Raw genomic sequence first — 23,443 nt, forward strand, 5'->3', positions numbered from 1 at the left:
CATCTGGCCCAAGGTTCTGTTACTGAAGTCATCCGAGCAAGGGAGGGTACTGATTTTTTTGGTCCGTGATTTCAAACAGCCTTACTTTCTTATATTACTTTGATGAGAACAGTTCCAAATATCTTCCAGAAATCTGGAAGGCATCAAACCTGGTTGGATCAGACACCATAATTGTACAATATGTTTTGAAATATAAATAACTGCATAATCAAAAATGGTCAGAAAAGTGGCAGCCATTTTTAATGCAGCAATAAATTATACACGTGGGGTTTAATTAAAAACAGTAGACGAAGAAAGGGATCTGGGAGTAAGGATACGAGCAGATATGAAGTTTTCTGAGTAGTGTAAACAGGCAGCCAGGAAAGCCCACGGTGTCCTGTCGATGGGAGTATGACCTACCTAGGTCATACTCCCATCGACATAATCTCACTGTATAAGGCCATCTGAAATGCTGTGTCCAAGTACGGAGACCTCATCTGAAAAAAGACATCGAGCTTCTTGAAAGGGTCCAAAGACGGGCAACTCGAATGGCAAGATCGGCAAAAGGACGACCTTATGAAGAAAGACTCCAATTATGTGGACTACAGAGCTTGGCAAACAGGCACCTCAGAGGTGACCTGATTGAGGTTTAGAAGGCTCTGAGAGGGATTAGTAAAATGAATGAAGCTAGAATTCTCAGTGTTATAAAGAATTCCAGAACTAGAGTAACAGTCAAATATTCAAAATATACCTCCATTTACGTACAGAGATAACTCGAAATGTTACAGAATTAAAAAAAAAAAAAAAAAAAAAAATGCCTAATTTCTTTTGGTTCGATTTTAGCAAAATTTGAAATATCTCAAAAGACCCAAATATAAAACTTCATCGAAACCTCTCTATTGGGAGTCGAATTGTTACATGCGGACAGACAGACAGACATGGTGAGGACAGTACGTGCTGCCTTAGCTCTATTAGTTGGGGGGGGGGGGGACTGCTTACAGAAACTTGACGCGAATCGCCCTTTATAACAGCGTCTGCGTGTAGGTTCAACTTATGGTGTCTGAAAGCTCTGAATGCACCCTTGCAATAGCCACCTTTCCCAGATAAACTATTAACAAATCGGAACCTGTCGAAGCCAACCCCTTTTCCCTGCTGCCTCAGTTTCCGGGTAGAGAGGCCCAGGTATACGTCATGGCATATTATATGAAAGTCCATACATTAATAAGAGGATCGTTATAAAGCAAGACTGGGCTTGTCATTAGTGACTCTCATTAAGAATTCATAGAAGACATCAGCAGTCTTTATATGATACGCTCATGAAACCTTCCCAAATCGATTGCTCTTTATCGGTGGGATCTAGATGACATACATATGTTAATTAGAGTTGATGACTTTACCATCATTTAATGTATTTGTAAGCAGAAGGCGGAGACCAGAGAAAGGTTTCTAATTTCCTTTAAAAACCCCGCATCTGGTACTTCCCCCATCAACTTCTCCAACACGTACATCGATCAAATAGAGTGGCTTCAATTTAGGTCCAGCTGCCACTTCTGTAATATGAAAGAGCGATGATTTCTATGGATTCAAAAAGAAATATTCTCCAACAGAAGGGAAATTAACTCCAAAAATTTCTTCAAAGGGGATTAATTAAGTCTTGAAAATGTATTAAAATGGAAGTGTTTCGAAGACATCTTCTTCACTGAAAATGTTGGGAGTTAGTATAGTTGGCGAACACTCAGAGAATAAAAGGAGTCTGAAAAAGTTCCTGTCGCTCTCACAACCCCTTAAATTTAGGAACAATTAACCATACTTCCATCTACGTGAACTTCGGATTAGGTCCGGCTAACACGCCGTCAGTCAGCAGCCGAATTATCCAAAACACAGCCACTGAACGCCTTTAGGATATGTGAAGGCCAAACGTTGAGATGACTCATTATTAAATATCGTGTCATCAATAAACGATTCTTTGAAACACGCAGGTGTCCAGTTACTTCTGGCAATAGGGTGCACTTTTGATATGATCGTAAATAAATGTAGAAATGTCATTTTAAAAAAGCCGACAGTGTGCCTTTATTTTTTAAATTGAAAACATTGGAGCTTGAGTCCCAATGTTTTCAATTAAAACCATTGGTGAGTGCCAATGTTTTTAATCTAAAACTCTGGACTCACCGGACTCAAGCGAAAAAATCCGAGTTTAAAATTTCCGCAGAATTCTGTCATTCGTTAAAAGCTAAAAATAGTTCGTTTGTATCCTCCGCAAGAGGGACCCGGACTCCACTGGTGTTCACGAAACCCTTCCTTCCCCAGACAGCTCGAACAATACGTCATTCGTCGGCTTTCCATGGAGCAACAGACCGTGCAACAGGATACAGTCCCATCGACCGTGCGGAGATCCCCAAGGCTGCTGACCAGATCAATCCCTGGCGATCTTTAGTGGTCAGTCGGCGGTCATTGTCTAGGCCATTGGTACGACAACTACGGCATTATCGTGAATTGCCGGGGTCGTGATTGCCTCGCTGTTCGGCAGCGGTTAGTCGGCCTCTGGCTCAGGACAACCGCGGTGTTCTACCGATTAACTAACCCCCCCTCCTCCCCACTCGCGCCTCTAGACCGCGCCGAGAGAACTCACAGACCGGAAGGTAAGATTAAAAGTAACAACAACGTCTCAAGGATCGCAGAGAAATTTCAGATAAAGGAAATCGGAGTTGCATTAAAATCTTGAGGGGCGAACCCGCGTTAAATAACATTACTTAAAATGATTCAATTTGTTTTATTCTTTAAATGCATCAGTTGTATTGAGATAATTGTCAAACAACCAATCAAGCATGGCTTCACTGGAATCGTTTTGATGGAAACCCGATTATTCAAACCAAATTTCATTAATCCCTTATTTTTAAAGATGCTACAGAGAGAGAGGTCCAAAACACTCGATATATGGTAATAACAAAGGATAGGGCCCCCAAAATCAACCAACACACTCAACCTCCTAGAAACCACTGCACAGAGTGTGACAGGGTGATCTCGTTTAAAGTTCAAATGGAGAGTATCTTTTAGAATTATCGAAGAGAAAATAAACAGAATTCTGAACATCAACAAGCACTCCTAATTCATCAGTAAATTATGGCATAAAAGAAGGTGGAGCTTTCTCTATAATTAAACTAGCCTTATTGTTTAAACTATTTTTGGATTGGATAAAGTGTAGAAACTGCTCGGTGAAAGTTGTTTATCCATTTTGTTTTTCAGCGCAAACATCCTCCTCCACTTCCCGAAGATCCCTCTCACTGTTAATATACAGGATGCAGGAAAATTACCGTTGTGTGAATTTATGGTGTCCTAATTAACGCCACTGGTCCGATGGTTTTCAGTCCCCCAGCAGCGATCCACACGAGTGGGTGCTCGCCCTGAATTCTCTACTGAAAAGTATTGGGAGGTCTGTGGGGGGGAGTGAAGTGTGTCACCCAATCATCGGGTCACTGACACCACACACACAAAGCTCATCAGAACGATGCAGTTAACTCAGTTCCTGATAACCATCCCTTATCTCTGCACTGTACCTGAATGCTCCGCGTAGCTTCTCCCATGTGTGTATGTGTGTGCGCGCACGCGCTATCTAAGGCTCATTACATCAAACTTTTGGAACCTTTCGCTCGATTTCTGGGTCAAAGTTCCACGCGGTATCACTTTCGAGCACTCTCGACAGCCTTGGAAGTTTCTTCGCCCACTTCCTTATGCGCTCCTGCCCCACCCTTGAAAGAAGACCGCGGAATCAGACAGGGGTTGTACTTTCCCCTAGCTCTTCCCTCCCCGTTGGTTCTCCGCGTAATAATACGCAACAATAGTGCACAAAGCAGACACGAGAGGGCGTAGCGCATTCGGAAAATGTCGAATTTCTACTATAGGTGTCGGGGCGGGACAGGAATGACCGCAATGTCTTTCCGAAGTCGTGAGTGGCTCGATTCCAACAATGCGGGGGGGTGGGGGTGGAAGAGGGTGAGAGGTCACCGTCGGCCAATGAGCCTGTTTATTACGAGCCGGCTCAGTGCCACCGTGGTCCGTATTTAAACAGCGGTAGGATGGGAAAAGAGAGCGGGCAATTTTCTCTCCGTAAAATTAGTTTCCTCGTACCGCTGGGTAATTTCAAAAACCAGTTAGGCCATTGTCTCCTCTGCCCTCCACGTGCAGTTAGACCTTCCCTATCCAAAAACCAGTCCGCTATCTCATAGGTCACGGTACGTCTTGGTCACTCGATTGCGTACAGTCACGACTCCATCACCTAGCAACGCCAGAGGTGTGAGGAGTGCGGCAGCGGGGGGAAATGCGGGGGGGAAGAGAAAGACGGCTCGCTTGCCGACCGCCATGTTGTATACCGTCCACCCCGTCATTAAGTGGAGAGAGTAGAGCGAAGGGAAAAAAAAATGGAAAAAGAAAGAAAGCAGCTCCACCTCTTGTCATCGTCTGTTATAGGAAAAACCTCGTCCGAGAGGCACCAGGGTGTAGTCTGTGACGTCATCAATGGACGGCTTCTAGAAGGATAATTTGGTCGAAGCAACCGGTTCGCTTTCGCTTGGGTCAACCGTACAGTACGGAGCAGGAGGATATTGTCCCGTGAGCCAGTCAAAAGCGCCATTTTGTGGAAAGTGGCGCCCCCCTCCTCCCACCCTGGCCATAAATGTTAGTACTGAATTACTGGAATTTAAACTAAACTCTTTAACTCCCTCCTCTGAATTAAGATTCAGAGGAGGGAGTTTCCTCAATCTAAAGTTGACGCAAGGAGTTTGTTAATTTATATTTTTTGGGGCGAAAAATCTCAGTATGTGTTCTTTAAAGTTTTTATGGAAGTCGCTGTCAAATTGTAGATGGGGAGAAAAGACTGATCACCAATTGGGGAACTTGGAAATATTAACAAATAGTCCAGCAGGTGTTAAGAATACAGGTGAAAATAGCAGACAGTAAAATCCCTCCTGCGTGTCGTCTTTGGAGTCTAAACCTGCCTTCGTGATATTTGAAAGCCGAGTCCTTTCTGCATCCAGCATGGTTGGGCCCCGTCACTCTATTAATCTTTCTGGTGATTAATCTGGACCGCAGACCACCCAGCCTCAGAGCGCTTAGCGCCATCTACTTAGGGTAAAGTTGGATGAGAATCTTCATAACCAAACATTTTTATTCGTTTTGGTTTAGCGTTTTTAAAAAGGCAATTTCGAGATGTATTTAACCACAGCGTTTCGTGACGGATTGATGAGAAAACAGACTCGGTTCACCGATTCATTACGCGCCAACTAAACATGTCGTGGCAGACCTTCCACGGAGGAGTTATTCCGAAGGAAAGCCCATGGAAGGCTTTAGTAATTTCGGCATGATGTATAGTTCATACTTGGGTCACGCAGGAGGACAACAGGATGCCCACACGCATTCATCACGAGGAAACTGGATGGTTCTCTTAGTTTAAATGTTAAAATCACATCCGGATGTCGAAGCTGCGCTAGATAAACAATAATTCGTCCAAATATCTCCGCTTTTAGGACAATACCCGATAATCCCCTTATCCAAGACTAATTGAGGAAATGCATGAAAGCGTTGCTGTAACGGACTGAGGTATAGATGGATGCATGATTTTCAGAAAATGACCCCGCTTGGACTATCAGGTTAATAAGAATGTAAGACTCTCGTGATAACAAAGGTCTATCATTACCAGGTTGGGAAGATCTTTATCCGGAGTATTCGCATGCTGTAATTTACATTCCTATTCGACCCCAGCAGATTATCTCTTGGGGTCATACGTTCAAACTACAGTGAATGGGACAACACCCAAAAACACCACTGATGACAGTTTTGGCCTTATCGGTTGGCAATCAGTGTCGGGAATGCAATCTCGTATCGCATTACGAATGTGTAAACTGCGCCTACAAAATTCAGGTAGGCGCACAATACGGTGTTGTCAAAAGGTTATGACCTTTTGATGTTCTTAAAATATTAAGGAAAAATGGTGGTCTATGGCGCTCCCTTGCTGAAGCAGTTCCAGCGGTGTGAAACCCTTCCCATCGTGGAGGGGCCGCCCAGGTCACCACACCGCGAGGTGTCCCGTAATTATCTTTTAATTATTCCTTATTCTTCATGCGCTGTGTCGCTAGGCAGTGAAACTCCCTAATCACAGAAGGCATCTCCCATAAACCTCACGACTCCCCCTATCTGGCCATCTTGTATTAAGCAGACCGTGGACAATTAATGCTACAGCTCATTGTCTAGTTCATGAGACATTAGGGAACCGTGGGAAGATCTAGAGGGCGGTGGCCTGTCGAGACGGATATAGTCACAAGGTGCACTGGCAACCGGATTCAGAGGCCACCCCCACAGCCTCCCACTTAAAGATAGCGATCTAAGATCGATCAGAAGGTATTACCGACGTTTACAGTGTGTACGCCACTAGGGCGAGTCGGTTAAACAACAATCAGCTCGCGAGCTCTCGTGCAGCTGTTGTCTATGAACGCCACTTGTGGCACGTGATCAGGCTAAAACAATGCCACCAAAAGGACAAATTCTAGAAGGCATAGATGCGAACAAACCGCTCAACCTCGAAAAGCAGTTAGAAACTCCCTACTGAGTTCAGAAAGTCAAACAAACTTTCAGAATTAGGAAAGTCCACCTCTTTTCCTTAATACCAATCATTAATTGAAAATGATTTGTGTCATAATTAAATACACGTATTATTATAAAGATTTTAATTGGTACCATGTAAGCCCTGGTCTTTTCTGCAACCAATAACGTAATGAATACAACTAACTGCATTTATTAAATTAAAACTTGGAGTATTTCATCGTGGCTTAATTTTTTTTTTAGTTGTGATTTTGAGGGGAAAAATGAAAAGAAAAGAAAAACACCAGCGAGTGCTTAACCTTTTCTTTTCATCGATTGTCATGGTCTGGGTTAGACACCACTTAACTTAATGAAAAAAGTAACTTAAGTTCAATTTAAAATCATTCCATTGCCTTCAGATGGCACCACTATCGGTGTGACGTCACGACGGGACTCGCTATGTGTTGAAAGTCGAAGATAAGGATGGTGAGACGCCGTGTTAACTTTCCCACTTAAAAGTGCCAGAACGCCATATTTTTCCTCTTTGCAGCTCCGATAGAACAACATTTCGTTCATGATGGAAAGGTGGCGCTTTTTGAGCGTTTCCTAAAAGGGTAAATGGCGTGAAAATAATTCGCACAATGCACGACGGAGTGTCAGAATATTCACGGTCGGGGAAGGCGCTTTAGAGAGTGGTTGCGTAGTCCGCCGAGAATCCCAGGGGGTGAGAAACGAAAAGATATCATTCACGTCAACAGTCGCCAAAGATATTGCGACTATATTTGCATACATTTGTCGCGTGCGGATTGACAAAGCTACACTCCAAATTCACCCGACTTCGGGATTGTCTCGTTGAGGTCTCGCAGCAGAGACGTTACCAGCTTTGTACCAATAACCCCCGGTTACTTTGAGACGCTCTTTAAATTCGCTGACGACCTCCGAATTTGCGGACTTCAAAACGAGAATCACCCATTCCCGATAGCGACACGCCATAAAAATGAATTGGAAGAACTCGCGAGCGTCAACCTTCCATTCTTTGCAAAAAGAAAAACAAAGCAATCCATTACCACGCCACCTATAACTGACATTACCAAAGCAATAAAAACAAAACACTACCATTAAAGTATAGAAATCCAACGTAGCCATCACAAACATTATAATATAATTTTCTTTTTCTTTGAATACTCGATGTTTTACTTCATAAACCTTATTTCTTAATAATACAAATAATTCTAAAAATTTTCTTTTCAAAAATCTTATATTCTCTCTCCAAATTCAAGATTCTTAAAATATTTGATACGAAACTAAACTATTAAATAATTTATGTTGTTTTAATTTAAAATATTTTTATTTTCGATATATTGGCAGAACTGAATCATTCAGGTGTCGCTTTCATGTAGAAACGGTCAGCGCCACCTACCTTAACAATAACTAAGACTAAATTAGACCGCTAGTTATTTTTAATTCTTTACAATATTTCGGAATCGTCTACTCGAAGAATCAGAGAATATATTAATAAAAAAATATTAATAAATTAAAAAATGATTTCTCTTCAAAAATCAATCTACGCAATATATGCACGAAAGTTAAAATTCCTAATTAATATCCAAATAGTTTAAATTCACAGACACCAGTAATTATTCAATTTCGAAGTTTAATAGAACTATTTTCAATACATTAAAACCGGCAGCGCCACCTGCTTTTAACTCAGCTAATATTCTGTGTTCGATAACCAATCATAGTAACCAAATCTCTGTAGGCTGATATTTAACCTTCTTGCGGCAGACAATGACACCAGGTAAATCATTTCGGTTTTTTTTATTCTTCTCTCTTTCCTTATGAGAACTTAAATTGATGCTTCATCAAAACAGATAAGAATCTCTTATCTGGGCTTAATCATCTAAAAACGGAGGCTTCAAATACATATAATGCATATGACTTAGGTAACCTTATGAATAATTCAAATCTCATGAAACAATCAGCCAATCACAACGTATATTTTCCAGAAATCAATTCTCAGCATCGTGCACTGAATTTAATACTTTAATAAATTCATGAGGTTTTATTGGCGAAAGAAAATGGTTATATTTTATGTGGTAGAGTAAAGTTTGTAACATCTAATGAACATAAAACTTTCTTTGTTGATACCAGGAATGGAAAATGCAAAATTTATTCATGTTTCTATTATTTGTTTTTTACTCAATAAACACAAAAATTTCGATCAAAACTTTCAAGTCACCTAAAAAAAAAACATTCTCATAACGGTATACCTCTGAAAACTTTTAACAAGCAATCAAGAACACAGTATTGAAATATTCATAACTGTCTTTGGACCCCAAATAATTCATAAACTGTATTTTGATGCTGTTTCTTAAATCACCCCTCTTTCAATTTACTTAGGATGGTCTTTTTCGTTTAGGCACTGTGCCTAGGGCTTAGGAAAAAACAGGGGCTCGAAAAAATATAATTCAACCATTTCATTCGAAAAATCAAATCCTCCAATGTAATTTTTAAACGCTGATTTTTTTCGACTTTTTCTGTTAACAAGCCTTCGTTAGAATCGTCGTTCTCTCTACACCGGGTGGAAAAGACCTGAGTTCGAATCCCGTTGATGACAGGAGGAACTTTAGGGGCTTTTTTCACAACGTGGCTGAGTTAGTCGACCTCAGACGAGGGTGGGGTGGTTTTTTCTCCCGGAAACTCAGGTTTTTCGTCCAGCAAACAGAAAATCGACCACAGAACACACGCAATTTACACATAGTATACACGGAGCAATATGTCCTTAGTCGCTGATGCTCCTAAAACCCTTAATACAACGACTGTTAACAAAAGTCATTAACAACGTCATCAAATTCCTAGTAAGTCAGTGTTGGAATAAGTGTTGTGGTAATAACTACAAAAATAGAAAGAAATGTTTTCGAATTCCTTTAACAACAAAAAATTAAATTTAACGAAATGGTATTTTAATATGCTTGAAGAGTATCTAGGCTTACGAACACCAAGGGAAGAGTATCTAAGATCCAGAAATGAAAAGACAGCCCTGAATTCACCTAAAATGCATTTCCTTTAGTTCCTTTTTCAAATCATAATATTTTTACTTCAGAAACAGTAACACTCCACGTTAGGAAAAGAGGATCAATGTCAGATCCAAACCTTTTTGCTTCATTCCCAATGAACAAGGTCCTTTGTAATTTTCAAATAAGAGGTTGTTTATTTATTACCCAAAACAGATTTGATTATGTACTGCAGGTAGCCAAAAGAATATCGTTTATTATAAATTGTGCCAGAAAATCAAGATGACATAAAAGCTGAAAAAAAAATAATAATAAGTAATTAAAAATTCAATCACTTAATGAAGAAGGCGGGTAGATTATTAGAAATTCCATTAGAAACTGGGTCACAAAAATAGTTAAATATTTTATGGGAACTTGACTGTATGAAATCATAAAACAAATGAAAGATATTCACATTCGAGGTGTGTAATACGTGGAAATCTTGCACGTGAATGTGGAGAAAATACAACGAAGAAATCACCTTCTCCAACTATACAAAAAAGAAGAAGAAAAAACATTATCAATGGCGTCTCGTCGTGTTCCATTTAGCGGCCGGTTTGCAAGAACGAATCTCAATCCATCTCACAGTCAGAGAAACAAGTCGAAGAGGGGAGGTAGGGTGGGACGTGGAATTTCCTCGTCCCGTTAATCGTCGATTGCCCTGAGGAATGTGTCTTTACCTTGGCATTGCGGCAATGACAAGGGGCGCATTAGTCTTAACCTTTAATTACCCATAATTCCTGTTAATTACTAGTGTCCAGGAACCTGTTTGTTCACGTGAGTCGTCTCTAGACAAATGAATAAAGAAAGTTCTTTCCCTCCCCAGCAAAGCGAGGGGATACATAATTACTGGGGTAATTGTTCCCTAAAGGACGTAGGGAGGTTCCAGAGGTACAGCTGGCAAAAGGCGGGTTCCTCACCACTACAACAAAGGCAGCGAATAGTAATTTTCCTCTCACAGATAGATACAGGGGCATCGCAGTTCCACTAAGCGGATTATGGCAAGACATACATTAATCAGAAGTGATGTATCATGTGGGGAGGGGGAGCGGAGTGGGTTAATCAGTTTGCAGAAATATTTCGAAATTGTCCCAATAGTTCATTGGAGATGTGACTGCAATTATTATCACCAGGGGGAGCGGTTAGGTGCTAATAGTGACTCTTAGAGCATTTCAACAAGGGATCCCCGCTAGATAATTGTAACTAGAGGGTAGGGCCGTGTATCAAACAGGCACGCTAGTCTTTCAAGGATTCTGTTATAATCATAAGGGCAGTTCCGAGAAATTGCATTTTTAACACACTTTGCTAATACGCTGGAACCCACCACTAGGAAACAGCCACTAGATTTTAGGTCAGTCATTAGTTGTGTGCTACTGAACCATGAGAAAACCTCCTTTCATTGTGTTCTTACAGTAATAGTTAAATGACAAAAAAAGAACAAAAACATATTTGCTAATAACAGTCACGTATTCTTCATTCTGTTGTTGTGCTGGACACCAAGTATAATGGCACGCACTCATCGATGTCACAGCAGTAATTCTATCGTCGTGCAGAAAATTAAGCTGCCTAATTTTGGACAATCAGCCGAATGAAAAGAAATCAAATATTTTCTTTGGAGTACAAAAACAAATCAAGGGTCTCCATCAGTAACTTTTCGCACTGAAACCACTTCGAATCTATAGTAGTGTATTTTTAAGTAACAAGATAGCTAGGACCCTATTTTGTATGAAATGTCTGGCGAATGTAGTCCTTATAAAAAGGGGTCGCAGCTCGATAACCAACAGTAACTGGTTTGTACGAGTTGTATGCTAGTAGACTTCGGCTTCATTTCAATTGTAGCTAAGCCTATTTTTTTTGATTTTCTTTTTTAACGAGTAATGAGAAAACGCTACAATCAGACGGAATATTCCACCGGGGGGGGGGATGAGGGTTGGAACATGATGACAAGTTGGAAAAACACGAAGTTGGATGTGCGTCCCTAATCATGCTGTGAGTGGAGATTTAAATTGGGAAGAAGTATGGTCAGCAGAGCAGCTGTGGAAGATCAAGATAAGAGCCGTCAAACAGAGTTTGCGGGAGAGAGCCATAAAAGAGCACATTACCCCACACCCCGACACCACATAAATGGAGTCAGAGTCATAAAGCGTTACTCGCTAACAGCGACTAGTGATTACATTAAAAAACTCGACACGGAGTTAAAGTTAAAACCGTGCGAGTCTCTCCGATAGTCGGACACTAAAAACCAAATGAATCACTCCTTTTAAAAGGGCGTGCAGCTACTCAATTTTTGCTGATCGATAAACTGCTATAAACTCGCGTTATATAAGTCTGCCCTAATAAGAGTTTCCACTAAGACAAGACCAAACCAAGTGCTTGAGAAAGTAACCTACTTGGCGAAGGATCGTTACGGCAAACAGAGTTTGGAAGTACCTTAAAAACCCAAGTGGCCTAATTCTACTACTTCTTTTTGTTCGTAACTCCTCAAAGGAGCCTCCGGAAGGGGGAGGGGGAGAGGAAGAGGCTCATGAAGTCCCACGAATTTCATCCACTTTTCTTTTTGGTTAATTGAAGATAGCAGAGGGCGCTGAAGTTGGAAATCCTGAAATAGGGGGAGAACTCTTGGAGGAAGCAAATCAACGTTTTTCCTTCCCTTCTTGTATCAGAATATAAGAAACTGAACTGTTTTTCAGAATCAGTAAGCTGTATAGTCCAACGCAGATTCTTTAATTTTAGGTAGTCACAAAGCAATGTGAAAGTACCCATTTACATCACATCGCTGTTTCACTGTCCCTCACTGTGTTTACTTCTTGTTAGGGTATTTGTCAACAAAGGTTCTCGTTCCCTGTTCCTTCTTAACTTCGATATTTTGGTCCCTCCCTTTTTCTTTATTTCGTGTACATAATTCAGAACCACAGAATACAAAGGCAGGTAATCATCTTGCGTGATACTCTCCATTACGATTGCAAAGATAAAAATTCGAGTAGATAACCACGTATTGTCGAAGATCTACGCATGCCAAGTAGCGAACTGTAGTGCCGATAATACTTAAAACATCATCCAGTAGTTAGTTCATTGATAATGTCGGTCCTTGAAGCCCATTTTATTCTGTATAAGATTCTCGGACCACATTGGATCCAATGTGGTCTAAGAATCTTATAAGAAATATATTATCGTAGTGCCTCTGATTTACGCAATTTTTTTTTGACCAGGAAGTCAAAAAAATTGCGCAAATAAATTCCTCTCTCCTTTGAATCTACTCCCAATTTAAAATAACTCCTACCAGAAGAAAAGAGTCAGTGTCTCTCTAAATAAACAACTTTTAATCAGCTACACAATCCACACATGTCCGGGTGAAAATTGCAGGGTTCTGTCCCTCTGTAGGTAGTAGAGGTCGTGATATGGACGGCCCAGCCTCAATTTCTGCAGTATCATACAAAGGGAAGACATGTTGCGTCACCCCATATCGTGAAGGAACTGTGTGCTAATGGCTCGTTCTGCAAAACAAAAGGCGTCGAGAAGAAATCTGATAGGCAAAGAAGAGACGCGTTTCTCGTGAGAATAAGTACCGACATAAATTGCAAACTTCCCAAATATCACGCAATACTTAGGATTTATTCTATGCTGATTGCCAAGTTGGAAAACACAAATGAGTTTACGAGGAAAGCTTTTCAGTTACTGAAATTCATTAGAGAAAAGATTTTTTCATTAAAGGTTCATTAAAAATTATTAATAGACTAAAATAGTCCTCAATCCATGGGCTCAAGCCCTCGTGATGTCCGTTAGCTACTTCTCCATGGCCTTAAAGATGCATTGCTGGTTAAGCTTTTCAGTGTTCCCGTTCTTTTTCCCCCTAAGTGTACAGGCAGGGCATGGCCTCAGTTTTTACTTAACAGTGAGCGAATTAAGTTTCTGTTGTGGAAGCACTTAATCACGAGTTGCCCTGGTACTGCAATACTCACTTTAAATAAAAAGCACTCTTCAAATTGTGAAGTATATCGCTATTTATTTTAAATAAATATGGAATATATTTTATATAACTCAGTTCATTCACATTCCAGTTTCTGGGTTTAGCATCAGTGTGGCCCAATGGGTTTTTTAAGTTGGTACTGCAATAGAAAACAGAGTTTGAATCTGAAATCAGTTTCAAAAGGGCTCATTAGGTATGTCACCATCCAAGATGTTTGAAGTAAATACAAAACCAGTTAATATCAAGGGAAGAAATCGAGACAAAATCGCAATTTTCCAAACTGTGATTCTCCCATATCAAGGAAGATGCAAGACTGCAAGAACATGGGGGAAAATTCAATGGAGATTAAAATATTCCTATAAGAATAAGAATTGCTAATATATTCTTTGTGCAAAGAATATTCTTTGCAGTCATCTTTGCTGTGTCTGAGTGGTACCCCTTTTGTTTTGGGCTCTTACCAATCGGGAGACCTGGTGGGTACCAACTAAGGACCGATTCTGGACACTGTTGCAAACTGCTCGTGTCTGTACATGCTTTTACGTTATCTCTTATATAATACATAATCAATAGCTTTATGCAAATTATACGCAGCGAAACACGTTGTTTTGGACACATTTAGAAGCTGCAGCTCTGATCTCTAGTCCATCGAATTCCAGAGGCCATTTTGAAGATGTGGTGAAATCCAGGACACGAATCGAAGAGCTAAGCCATGCTTGTTGGTTTAGCGTTATGGGTAAGAATTAAATCCTCGAAGGTCCATTGACTTCCATGGAACATGATTTCGTAAATAGATGCCTGTTCACAAGACTCTTCTATCAGTTATTCCTCATAACTCACACTCCATCAAATTACATAACAATGACTTCTCACCCCCCACAGCAGCTTTCCTGGATCTGTTTTCCGTGTACCGCCATAGCAACAGTTTTGATAACTGTTTTTTTTTTTTTTTTTTTTTTACTTTAGTACAGATTTAAAATCTATCCTCCTCCCCTACGAATGGCATACATTCTTAGATTTCATTTGATTAATTTCGACACGATTGTAGTAGTTTGTATTTTCATCTTCCAAGCCATCATCCTTGTTTTCTGAGTGGATTTCAATGAATTCAACTGCCAACAGATCAACTGTTGTGGCAACAGTTTTGATCACCTTTAGAGTTGTAGTTGTGTGAATGACCAGCTATATAGCAGTCATTTATTCTCTGGGTGTCCCATATCATTTAAGGAAAAGGTGGACAAATTGTATCCTAATTCGGAATGGTTATAACAATTTGAAAAAGTTGGATGGAGATTACTCTTCTTTGTGCAGAGCTACACTGGTGTGCAAAAATTAAGGACCAACACTATTTCTAAAGTTACAACCACAAAATCTTTACTTAAGGTACTCTTTACTGATGAGAGTAGATTTAGTCTCAGCAGAGATTCTGGACGTCAGCTAATCTGGCGAGAGGTTGGCACACGGTATCACCCCGCAAACATCACTGAAAGGGATCGATATGGCGGTCGAGGTGTTCTCGTCTGGGGAGGCGTTATCTTGGATGGACGTACACAACTCCAGATACTGGAAGGCGGTACTGTAACCGGTGCACGCTACTGTACTGAGGTAATCCTTCCCCATGTGCGTCTGTTCCCAGGTGCCATTGACCCTGAGTTCGTGTTTATGGCTGATAACCCCACTGCAGCTGTTGATATGCTTTTGGAAAGTGAGTACATTGTTCATATGGATTGGCCTGCCCTTTCTGGCGATCTAAATCCCATCGAACACATATGGAACGCTCTGGGAAGACATCTAGCGGCACGTCCACACCCACCAGAAAATGTTCACCAGCTGAAGAAGGCGCTGACAGAGGAATGGACGATGTTACCGCAAGAACTTATCCACAACATTGTTCTAAGTATGGACAGGCGGTGCAAAGCCTGCATCGATATTAGGGGTGGCCATATCTCCTACTGAGGACCACCTCTTCCCTTTGTTCCATCTTTGGCAATGATGCACCTGTATCATGGCAGCCAGTGCTAAAGTTACAACCACAAAATCTTTACTTAAGTGCTATGTTGCCATTTTTGAATCAAGTCCGTCTGTACCGTTTTGTTTCCGTTGTTGTGTCGGTGTTGTTTCCTTCATCATTTCTGTACCTCACGAGGTTCCTTTGGTATGCTTTTCCCATATCTAGGCCACTCCTATGAGAAGCTACAGGTGAAAATCTGACTGGTCCTTAAATTTTGCACACCAGTGTATAACAACTACTTCCACTACAATCCACATTACGAGTGGTGATCAAAAAACTTGAGATTATTTCCTACACAAAATGCGGAATGATTATTAATGAAAATTATACACTGAGTGATCACTGAATTATGACCACCTGCCTAATACTTCGTAGGCCCTCCTTTTGCCCTCAGTACAGCAGCTATCCGACGTGGCATTGATTCAACAAAAAGTCGGAAGTGTTCGGGAGGTATGGCCAACCAAGCTGTGTGTAATGCGGTCAGGTATGGAGGTGATTGATGTATCCAGGCGCCTGATATGCCTTTCCATAGTGTCCCAAAATGCTCTATGGGATTGATATCAAGGGAGTTAGGAGGCCAAGCGATAAGCTGGAAATCAGAATTGCGTTCCTCAAACCATTCCTGCACAACAAGTGCCCGATGGCTCGGCGCATTGTCATCTTGGAAGACACCATCGCCATTTGGGAAAAAGTGTAACATAGCGGGTTGTACACAGTCAGCAAGCAAATGACGATAGCGGAGACCACTGATACGTCGTTCCACATGCACCAAGAGTCCAAGTTCCTGCCAGTGAAACAGCCCCACGCCATACAACCGCCTCCACCGGCCTGCACTTTTGATACCATGCGTGATGGATCAAGAGCCTCATGTTGTTGATCCCAAATCCGTACACGACCATCCACGGTGTGGAGTAAATAACGTGACTCATCCGACCAGCACACCTTCTTCCAGTCTTCTAACGACCAACTTGCATGCTCTTTGCGCCAGGCGAGTCTTTTACGCCGATGAACCTTGGTTAGGAGAGGATGTTGTAGGGGTCGTCTGCTGGTATAGCCCATACGTGCGAGCGTGCGACGCATGGTCATGCCAGATGTATTGCGTAGTCAACTCTTGAACAGTGCTGCGCATCTATGCTACGTAGGTCGGCTAACTCTGAACTCTCGTGCCTCCCGTGGTCAACGGGTCGCATTCAGTTTTCATAGGGGTGATCATAATTCAGTGATCACTCAGTGTATATATTTAAACCTACCAGTTATTCATCTCAAAACGTTTTGTCTCTGCAGGCCTGCAATAATTTCTGAAAACGAGCATCGAACAAAGATAGCATACCCACAGAGAAAAAGCAAGCCAATACGAAATTAAGATCTGAACAAAGAGCTCTCGCAAAAAGCCTATCCACTGTATTCAGTTAGCTCTGCTGTAATGTGAAATACGATAATGTTCTTGTGCTCTTTTACTGTCACGTAAACTCCTCTGATCTGTAGCTGTGAATCATACACAGAAATATTTATGTATTTATTTTATTTAAACTGAAGAAAAATAAAAAAAATATTCGAAAAAAACGCATTTCAATCTCCACTGGGATACGTCCAACGTAGTTTAACCAAAACTGTAAATACTTTGAGTATTTAATACTACAATAACACGAATAGGAATTGAAATCCATTTGTGAAGGAGATCACACCTATAAGTATGCAAACATTCTCAAGCCTCGCAACCCCTGTGGTCCCTCACTCTTTTTTCCTTACCTCCCGCCCTTACTTTTTTTCAGTTTATATTCAACCCCTTGAGTCAATCAGTTTATGCAAAAACTGTTAGTACCCATTAGGCCTGAAGACCAGTTCCAGTTAAAGCCCGAAACGTTGCCAAAATATATTGTACTATATTTTCAGATTATTACGTTTCAATAAAACTTATACAACCTCGCATGTATTTTTATAATCAGCTACAATTAACATTCGGCGTATTTTATAAATGGAAAAATTCAATTTTTAATTTTCCATTTTAAAAGGAAAAAATTAAAATTTTATTGTTTGGCTATTACAGGAATGGTTTATACGTCTTTTTTTTGTTTTAAAAACTTATTTTCCACTTGAGGCGTGTAAAGAGACATTATGGCAAAATAATTATCAAAAGTGGACAACGAAATTTTAATATATTTAACCAAGGATTACTTCAGAAACCCCACCTTCAACATCCACATTGTGTGAGTCCAGTGAGCAGAGTAGCAGGACTTGGGATCTCTGCACTCGTCAGGCTTTATGACTGTTTATAACTCTGCGCGGAAGTGGACCTATTGCTGTTGGGCCACATCTTTCCGTGGAAAACTGCAGTCATGGCAACACGCCGGAAAGAAACAGAAGAGAAAAAAAACCCTCAACACTCGGCGTGCTAGTCCAGCCAGCTGAAACCTGCGCCTAAGAATTAAACGGTGTCTGCAAACACGTCCCCTACCCCATTAGCGGTAAAGTGATGGTCCCTGTCCTGTTTGGCCCATCGAGTGAAAGACGCTATTCAGTGAACTCGACCCACAACCAAACCCAACCATTAATGCCAACGCCACAGAAGGGCGAGCGTCGTAAATATGCTTTACAGCCAAACAAATCTCCAGGACCTTCAAGTAGCCGACAGTCTCCACCCTAGCACTCTGAGTCTCCCACGTGTTACCATGACTCTATTAATACAGTCACAGAGAAACATTTCGTAGGCTTAACGGCGTCAGTGAAGGTCCAGATGAAAGAATCTGGCTTAATAAATAGCGGAATACGACAATGTTATTCATTTAATTTATAAACTGATTCTGAACATGTCGCTAGGTGGCAGCAAAGTCTTGTGAGAAATGTTTATCGCACACATGTGGAAGAAGAATGGGGCTATTGACCAGCAGCACGCGCCAAGCGACAACCATGTTTACTCTTCCCATGCTGAAGGAACGGACACACCAGATGGTATTTGGCCGGGGTCTGATATGTTTGGAAACTGAACTCAACTCGAACTGACTAAGAAGCAATTCACGCCTGTCAATTCTGAGCTTGATTTCTTTTGATCGAAGAAGGACAGGATGGAATTGCCTTTTAGTCAGTTTCGAACTCTGTATCCAAACACCCCTCTACAGGTACGCCTGATAAAAGGTAGAGGGATGCATCTCGATGGAACCAGCAGCAAGTGAAAAACTGTAAAAGGTCGAGGAAAAAAAAAAGCATCGCTAACCCGCTTATGTGAGAGGGGTTAGCAGATTCATAGTGATTGCAATTCAACAAATACCACATTTGATTTCTAAACATTAATACCATATTGTAAATCTAAACCCAAGAGTACCTTTATCTTTGGAAGGCCAGAATATGGACTAAAATTTCTCACACTGCGAGAGCCTCAAAATATGAAAAAGATAAAAAATGTTCGGGGGGTGGGGAGGCTGTTACAAAAACATCAGCACTTATTTTAGTTCAAAAGACTTACAAGACAAAAAGAACAATATCTTTACAATCCAGAACATAGGAATTGACCACGATTTTACCAATATTTGCTATTTAAAAGAATGCTCCCAACATATTTTCTTAACTTACATGTCTTATTACAGAGTAATTAAATATAATTAAAAGTATTAAAATTATTGGATTTAAAAGTACGTTTTTATTGCATAATAGAAAAATAAATTTTCTGTTTATAGTCAGGCGAATACACGGTCAGAGGAGTCCACAAGATGGAGAGAACATAAGAAACAGCATCACCATATTTAGCAGATCACTCAAAGCACGTGTACTTACGCACCCTTGCGCCTGACCACCCCTCCCCATTTATTTAGAATTTATATTGATGCCTTAAACACTAAGATGGTAGTTATATAAATTCTATATTTATTCTATATCCTACAGCTAGCATGTCTGTGTTCTTAACTCCACAATGGTATCTGTAACAACTATGGCACAGATGATTGCCCAAATTCAAACATCAAGTGTTCACAGGAGAAGATGGGTAAAGAGAGTTGCTAACCCATCCTCCAACCTAATGTCATCCGCATGCAATGGAATATACCGAAATCAAGAGAAAGGCTTCTATTATTACCTAGGAACATTGCACAGGTCCTTGTTCCACCATCTCGATAATGCGCCTACGGCATCAGCGAACCGTTTGTCCTCTGGCTAACAGCGACTCCTGCAACGTCGTCTCATATTCCGATCGAAAACTTGGAGTTATACACAAGCTGTCTACAGTTGGACTAACAGAATTAACCACCGCATACAATGCTCTGACTGTACGTCACGTGCGAAGATGTAATCGTTAAAACGGCCATCCATACCAGGAACTAAACGCTTCGTGTATTTACCAGCAAATAAAGGCCACGTCGGAGTATCAACAGACAAACCTGGTCGGATTAAGCAGAGTTAGGACGAGTTCAACTCACACCAAGGTAACGGACCTCTACAAGTGCTAGTTATGTGGAACATGTAATGAATATCGCAAAATCAGCGACACAGAGAGATGCAGATCGCATCATATGTTTAGGATTGGGAGAGAGAGAAAGAGAGGGAGGGTATCATCTGTCAATAGAAGGGAGAAAATACAAGGATAAGATACTCGCAAATTTGTGTTTGGTTTTATTCGTAGTGTCATCATTTCCTGAAGCCCTATAAATCCCCATGGCTCAGCTGTATTTCATTTGCCTGTTATTGCCTGTTAAATATCATGAAATAATCACTAATGCTGTCCGATTTTGGTCAGACAGCATTGGTGATCAGAATGGTATAATGGTGTAAGGAAGCGAATTTATTGTGCATCCGCTAAAAAAGAAACCACTATTCCCATCGTCAAAAAAGTGCCCATGCAATTCCTCATAGAATTTTGCCTCGACCATCCCTGCAAGCATCTTCTTCCAACGTTCTACAACAACGCTGCTCAAAGGTAAACTTTCATACGGTCTAGTGTGTTGCTCCTTAAGATCTTACAGTTGTGTCCTCTGACTCACCAGTGAAAATATTCCTCCTCCCTCATTTTATTAATCCCTTTATGGCCTTATGCACCTCAACCAAATCCATCCATAATGTTACTAGTTGCTAAGTTCTGTAGAGCACATGTTGTAAGCTGTTTCTCACAAGGATAATGCACAGCGCTGTTCACCAATCCAGTTTCCCTTCATTTGCACTGTCTCTAGAAGTTTGCTTCTGTTTTCAAAGAATCTTTGTTTAGATGCGGCCTCCAGACTTAGATACAATAATCCAATTGTGATCTTACCATCTTCTTACAGAGGAGGGGGACAATGATCTCTACTTGCAAAACGTAGATAAACCACAGAAGAGTATGTGCCCTTCTTGCCAACTGCATTCTCAATTTTTTTATGAAAAAAAAATGGTTCTCAGCTCTTCATTAAATTCTTTTAACCAAATAACGACTCCTCATCTGATTGTAATCTTCAGAATGGTAAGATCGGCAGCCGAAAATCTTAGCCTACTCGAGATGCATAAGTCTTCTGCTTTTATATCCATAAGAAGCCAGTTTTTCATTTCGTCCTCAGATAAAGCGTATTTCGAAGAATCTACATAACCATAAAAGCCAACTCCAGTATGATGATAACCAACTTCATTGTCCAAGTAAAATACTCTCCATAACTATGTATGCCAAATCCCCGAGTCGACGGCTGGAAACCCCCTTACGGGTTATGACATTGTGACTCCCTCCATGTTGATGCAATACCAGAGAACTGCAAAGCCAACCATAACTGATAATTCCAACCTCCACTATCACGCTAATTTTCATTTTAATCACCCTTCTAGGTGCTCTCAAAATCCATGGTTGACATGGGATTTGAGGAGGGCATCAAGGTATAAGAATGATTTCTTATTTCCAAATAAAAATAATTGTAAAACAAAGTATACTGTAATTGTATATAAAATCTAAAGGACAAATTGAACGTGATAAGTTCTTAAGAAAGAGGTAAGTTGTCCATCCAAGAGAAACAGATCCATGGACTTATTATAATTTGTATGCTCTTTAGGACTTCTTCAAATACTTTAATAAAAGTAATATTGATTTAAACGATAAAAACAAACTTTGTATGTTAGATATGAACCTTTGCTTTTTGAAGAAGTCCTAAGAGAAGAAGAGAAACTACAGTGGCTCCCACGTTTTGGGAAATAATTATAGATTATTTTGGGATGCTGTATTTATTTTTATCTTTAACTGAGCATAAACATCAAAACATAAACAAATGTAAAAGTCTGTGAGGAATCTAACTCTTGTTTAAATCATAAACAAAATAAAGATTTGACTTGGTGATTTCTTTAATAACCAAAATACGAACTTTCTAAACAGCCCTCGTATTTCAGAGTGGGATCAATCCCGGGATTGGGATTATAGAAGAGTAGCCCTCAATTCATACTGAAGTTGATTCCTTTTTTTTTTTTTTTTTTTTTTTGTTTAATGGTGTTCATAAATACGAAAGTTTATGGACTCTAGTAGTCATCTGGTACCAAGGACGGGTGGAGCATTGAGAAGTTTGAACGAACTTGTTGATATTGGACTTGAATTTCTTCGGTTTTCAAGTTTAGGAAAATGCATTCAGAGGAAGGTTCTTTCAGAGAAAATTTGAAAAATAAACAAAGAATAAGAGATCAGTTCTGTGGGTTGAACTGTGAATGGATTGTTGGCTGCCTGCCACACGTGTTTCGACTCGTTTAGAAAAAAAGTAGCGGACGCCAGTTGTGGCGAACAATGCCCAGTAAAGTCGAAATCTAAAAATTCAAAGATCTCCCAATCTGCTTGGAGGCCATTCGTGAAACTGTGTTAGCAATTTCCCTTAATCCATATTGCACATTAAGCGTCGTTGTGGGAACGAAAACCCCCCCACCTTAAAATCCTCGGGATTACTAAGGGACGGGGATGGGACAGGGATTACGAAAAACAAACGCTGCTCCGAGGATGTCCAAGAAGGGAAATGTTCAACTGGGGCAAGAAGGCTGCCACCCGCAAATAAAAAATGGGACCACCCGTTGCTGAGCAAATCGCGGTAGGTCTCTATGGTGGGGCAGTCGCCACTTTATGCACGGCCATAAAACCAATTAAAAACAACCATTTCTCATCCGCGTTTTATTAAGCTGCCAGTTTTTCATGCGCAGCTCCCCCCTCTCCTTCCCCCCTGCACCACTACGCCACCCCTGTCTGTGTGAATGGAAGAACTTCCTGCATGCTAATGAGACCGCAGTGCGAGGTGTCAGGCGCGGGTTGGACGTGTAATTAGTGCGGTTATTGCTGTCGCTACGGGCCCGCTAGTGCCGCCCCGTATGGCGGCGCTGACAGGGCGGCCGCCGGCGACTTCGGCACGTTAACAAGGTCCGCCATTGTCCTAGCAACGGGCAACAACACACCTATTTACACGGCTGCAGGGGTGGTGCGCTCATTAACGGGAGACCTAATTACCGGGCCGGGTCTCCCTGACAACCCACAAGGACAGCGTCCGAAGCAACACCACCCATTGGAGGATCGAAGCGCTGCACAATTACGAAGCGAACATCACAAAGAAAGTATGCGAACACCAAACGACAGACACTTAATTCCACGGATGGTAAGCGTGGGTCATCCATGGCTTAGGCCATCCATGGATGGAGGCGACAGCTTATTGACAGTCTTCGACCGAGATATTCCTGCGAATTCCTCGAAGGAGAGCGACAGATCTGTTTGCACACGGGTCGCGGACCGATCCTGGTCGAAGTGGTGTCGAAGGAGCGATCAGGATACCACACGCACAGGCGCACAAGGAGCTGCTCGAGACATTAAGTAACCGCACAAACACAAATGCAAATTCGTCATCTGGAGAGACCGCACGATGACCCGCCAACCACCAACGATCACTCTCGCCGCTCACATCACCG

The 23,443-nt window shown here is 41.2% G+C and overlaps 1 protein-coding gene across 7 annotated transcripts in view; it reads right to left on the minus strand.

Annotated features, from left to right (window-relative positions):
• LOC150078646 (zinc finger homeobox protein 3-like) overlaps nucleotides 1-23,443 on the minus strand; it is a 305,456-nt gene that overhangs the window by 160,338 nt on the left and 121,675 nt on the right. The window contains exon 1 of one of the 7 annotated variants that reach the window (XM_090383912.1): nucleotides 19,644-19,661. The exons of the other annotated variants lie outside the window; for them this stretch is intronic. The gene's annotated coding sequence lies outside the window, so the exon portion shown is untranslated. Of the gene's footprint in view, nucleotides 1-19,643; nucleotides 19,662-23,443 lie in introns of those variants that run through there. 7 annotated transcript variants of the gene reach the window in all.

This window comes from Mastigoproctus giganteus, chromosome 10 (genome assembly GCF_048544385.1).
Source record: "Mastigoproctus giganteus isolate SK-2022 chromosome 10, ASM4854438v1, whole genome shotgun sequence".
In the NCBI taxonomy this organism is placed as follows: domain Eukaryota; kingdom Metazoa; phylum Arthropoda; class Arachnida; order Uropygi; family Thelyphonidae; genus Mastigoproctus; species Mastigoproctus giganteus.